Consider the following 5,009-nt stretch of genomic DNA (forward strand, 5'->3'; position numbering starts at 1 on the left):
GCGTCTATAGGAAAACAACACACGCGAACCAAGAACTTAACTACAGAAGCAATCACCACTGCACATACAAGCAAATCTGAATCAGGACACGATTTCAACGAGCCACGACACACTGCAGCACCCAGGAACTACGAAGATCAAAAAATGACTGTACAGAGCATTCAAGAAGAACAGGTAGCCTGTAAACCACCTGAAAACGGTTTCCCTGACCGGGAATCGAACCCGGGCCGCGGCGGTGAGAGTGCCGAATCCTAACCACTAGACCACCAGGGAGATGCAAACAGATCCTAATAGCTCTACTGAAAATTTTTTCCCTTCCCTAAAATCGAATCCGGGCCGTGGTCGGTCGAAGGCTTTCACCTGTGTCTCCAACAATGTCATTTCTTGTAATTATTGCTCCTGATACTGTCTCCTCTACATTGGGGAGAGTGGAGACTGCTCGCAGAATTAAGTGACATCGCTTGAGGGAACATCTACAGGGCACCCACACCAATCAACCGCATCGCCCTATGGCCCAACATTTCAAACCCCCTCCCACTCTGCCGAGGACATGCAGGTCCTGGACCTCCTCCATCGCCGCTCCCTCCCCACCCGATGCCTGGAGGATGAACGCCTCATCTTCCACTTGGGATAAATTCAACCCCAGGCCATCAATGTAGACTTCATCAGATTCCTCATTTCCCCTCCCCCCACCTTACCTCAATTCCAAACTGCCAGCTCAGCGCTGTGCTCATGACCTCGCCTACCTGCCAATCTCCATCCCCAACTATCTGCTCTACCCCCCTCTCTGATCTGTCACCTTCATCCCCAACCCCATTCACCTATTGTGCTTTTTGCTACCTTTGGTCCAGCACACCCCAGCCCAATTTATCTCTCCACCCTGGAGTGGTCCTGCCTCTATTCCTGATGAAGGGCTTTTGCCCGAAACGTCGATTTTCCTTCTCCTCGGAAGCTGTCTGACATGCTGTGCTTTTCTAGCACCACTCTGATCTAAACTCTGGTTTCCAGCATCTGCAGTCCTCACTTTTGCCGACCCAATAAACCCAGTGTGCCGATTTCACATCAACAAACTGACACAAGCAGAAACAACGTCTGCAGAAACCCTTGCCACATTACTTTACATTAAAGACATCTGGGAAATGATGTCCAGACAACTCAACCCTCTCAGCATCATGGTAGCCCACAAACCTACCAACACACTTAAACAGCGGCTAATGAACCTGAAATACGCTATACAAGCAACCAGAAAACGAATGTAATTTACAAAATACCATACAAGGAAATATATACATGAACTCTGCCGCACAGTTTTTTTGTGGCAAGAAATGCTGGGATGAGATAAGGAAGATTTTTTCAGCCAAAACGAATCGACACTGACTGGACAGCCATTAAAAATGGCTTTTTACAATATATGTAAATGATATAGAAGATGGTAGCAGCAATAACATTAGCAAATTTGCTGATGACACAAAGCTAGGTGGTCGGGTGAAATGTGATGAGGATGTTAGGGGATTACAGGGTGACCTGGACAAGTTAGGTGAGTGGGCAGATGCATGGCAGATGCAGTTTAATGTGGATAAATGTCTGGTTATCCACTTTGGTGGCAAGAACAGGAAGGCAGATTACTACCTCAATGGTATCAAATTAGGTAAAGGGGCTGTTCAGAGAGATCTGGGTGTTCTTGTCCACCAGTCAATGAAGGCAAGCATGCAGGTACAGCAGGTCGTGAAGAAGGCTAATAGCATGCTGGCCTTCATAACAAGAGGGATTGAGTATAGAAGCAAAGAGGTGCTTCTGCAGCTGTACAGGGCCCTGGTGAGACCACACCTGGAGTACTGTGTACAGTTCTGGTCTCCAAATTTGAGGAAAGACATTCTGGCTATTGAGGGAGTGCAGCGTAGGTTCACGAGGTCAATTCCTGGAATGGCAGGATTGCCTTACACGGAAAGACTGAAGCGACTGGGCTTGCATACCCTTGAGTTTAGAAGACTGAGTGGGGATCTGATTGAAACGTATAGGATTATGAAAGGACTGGACACTCTGGCAGGAGGGAACATATTTCCGTTGATGGGGGAGTGCCGAACTAGAGGACACAACTTAAAAATACGGGGTAGACCATTTAGGACAGAGATGAGGAGAAACTACTTCACCCAGAGAGTGGTGGCTGTGTGGAATGCTCTGCCCCAGAGGGCAGTGGAGGCCCAGTCTCTGGATTCTTTTAAGAAAGAATTGGATAGAGCTCTAAAAGATAGTCGAGTCAAGGGGTATGGAGATAAGGCAGGAAGAGAATACTGATTAGGAATGATCAGCCATGATCATATTGAATGGCGGTGCAGGCTCGAAGGGCAGAATAGCCTACTCCTGCATCTATTGTCTATTGTCTATTGTCTATTGTCTATTAAAAATCAACGCTGTCAGCCCAGGATGGAAGCCGCGAAGGGATGTACAGTGTTCTTATTTCCTGAAGATTTACAAAGCTGAGACTGGGTTTTGGTGTTTGTTCCCTTTCCACTCCCAAGAGCCGCAGTGGTTGGGGCGGTGTGTTGGGGAAAGTGAAATGTGCCCGTGAGCAGCGTGTGGGCTATTTCAGCTTCCCCTCCTCTGACAGCGCTGTGACTTAACTCTGATGTTCTCAGGGACATTTACTGACGCGAAACAGTGAAAAGATTCTCATTCCTGCAGATTAGGAATTGTACCCATACGCCGGTTTCATGACAATGAGGAAGATTAATTGGGATGTGTGAAGAAGCTGTGAGCTGCAGTTGAAACAAGTAGGTGGAGTCAGATGCGTCATCCATTGCCCCCATGGTCCTGAAGAAATGTTTACTTTTGTCTGCTTGAGAGACTTTGGACACTGGTGTGGCAGGGAGAATACTGAGATACCGAGTGAGGGAGATTCGGTGCGCTGACTGTGAAAAGTGCTTGAAACCATTTACTCAGATTGGGGAATTAAAATCATACCCCTTGCGGTGGGAAAGACTGTGTCCCAGCTCTGTTTGTAATTTCAAACCCAGAGCAACACAAGGAAAGCTCCATCCAATGGGAAACCGTGGAAATGTGGGGACTGTGGGAAAGGATTCCCTTCCCCATCCGTGCTGGAAACCCACAGACGCATTCACAACGGGGTGAGGCCGTTCACCTGTTCAGTGTGCAGGTAGGGGTTCAGACAGAGAGAAGCCATTCACGTGCCCCATGTGCAGGGGAGAGTTCACTCAGTCAGCTGCACTGCTGACCCACCAGTGGGTCCACACTGGAGGGAGGACATTCACCTGCTGTAAGTCCCAAAAGGGCTTCACCTGCTCCTCCCACCTGAGGAGGCGCTATCGAGTTCACGTGCCGGCACAAGGGGATGGAAGGCGTGATGGCTAAGTGCTCCGATCAACCCAGCACTGGGGCGTCACAGGTTCGAATCCCACTGCGGTAGATGGCAGAATTAGAGTTCGGTCAGTAATCAGGACTTCATAATCTAAGGATGAAATCACTTTTAGGGGGTAAAAACACCATCTGATTCACTCATGTCCTTTTTAGTGAAGGAAACGGCCGTTGCGGGAAAGGGTTCACTCAGTCATCCCAGCTGCATGTTTTACCCGGCTGTACCAGGGATCCAGTTACAAACGGACAACTCAGCTGACCAACAAAGAATGTGGGGAGGGGAGAGTGGGTGCATTTTGAGCTGGAGGTGTTTTCTTTAAAAACTACTTTTTGTAAGCCTTTTTCCTGGGGAAATCTGAAGCTGTAACAAAATAGGGTCATAGTAAAGGTTACCTGAACTTACCGCCCGGCTTAGACTCTGTGAGGTCCAACAGGTTTTTGTTTTAAAGCTGCTCATTTCTTTCAGCCTCCAGCACTAATGTCATGTCTCAGAAGGACCAGTGAATGAGTAGCTCATATTGTTACAAATTGTATATTTTTTCAGGACTTCAGGTTCATTGTTTCATTGGCATTGCAAAGTTTATTAGCAACGGTGGGAGGTGTGGACTGTATTCACTGGAAACAAAGTTTTAAAATCTCACAAACACCAGGGTTTATTCTAACAAGTTTATTTGGAAGCACTAGGTTTCGAAGTGCTGCTCCTTCTTCAGGTAGCTGTGGTGTAGAATCACAAGACACAGAATATATCGCAAAAACATTATAGTGTCATTCAACATAAGTGATGTATTGAAGAAACCGAGATTGCTGTTAAATCTTTCATCTTTTAAAATGGGCTGCAGATTTCATTTCATTAACATGTACATTCCAGAACTTCTTTTAAGTCACGTTCTCCAGGAAACTTGATGTTTTATAAAAGGAGGTAACACCTCACATCAAACAACGCATGAAAGCTATGAGGTGAGATCTGTCTGTATCCCAATCTTGAGTCAGACTGGTTCTATTTCAAACTGTATAATCCTGCAAATGCAAATTCACCCCAAATGTGTGAGTGCATGCATGAGAGAGAGAGTGTGTATGTGCTTGTGCATGCTGGGTAAAGTGTGTGTGTGATGGAGTATAATCATGTGCGAAGCTGTATGCGTGGGTGTGAGTGGGGTGGTGTGTTAGTGTGTGTCTGAGAGAGAGCATGTCTATCGGAAAGGCCCTGCACGAGCGTGTGAGTATGTAAGAGTGTGTGAGAGAGTGTGAGAGAGAGAGAGCGAGCGTAACAGTGAAGTGGGGTTACCTGTCATGTGAAATGACCCAAGGTCGTGATTGAGGCCATCCTCCTGGTTTCCGAACTTGGCTATCAGCCTTTGCTTAGCCACTAAAAATGATTAAGCAGTTACACAACACACATTGGAGAGGGCAGGGTGGGACTTGTCTTTCGATTTGCAGAAGGTGAGACGTTCTAGATGCTGGAAACGAAGGAATACACATACTGGAGGAGCTTCGGCACAGAGAGATGGAGCTGGAAGCCAGGCTGCAGACACGTTGGGGGATTCACTGTGGAAACAGGCCGTTTGGCCCACCAAGTCCACACTGACCCTCCGAAGAACATACCCCACCCCCTGACCCACCCGATAACCCCACAGCTA

General features: G+C 47.3%; 1 non-coding gene across 1 annotated transcript; it reads right to left on the reverse strand.

Moving 5' to 3' along the window:
- Positions 1-201: 201 nt before the first annotated feature.
- trnae-cuc (transfer RNA glutamic acid (anticodon CUC)) lies at positions 202-273 on the reverse strand. The gene has a single exon. It is a non-coding gene; the product is annotated as a tRNA-Glu (tRNA).
- Between the last annotated feature and the right edge of the window lie 4,736 nt (positions 274-5,009).

Source organism: Chiloscyllium punctatum, chromosome 36, assembly GCF_047496795.1.
Source record: "Chiloscyllium punctatum isolate Juve2018m chromosome 36, sChiPun1.3, whole genome shotgun sequence".
Lineage (NCBI taxonomy): Eukaryota > Metazoa > Chordata > Chondrichthyes > Orectolobiformes > Hemiscylliidae > Chiloscyllium > Chiloscyllium punctatum.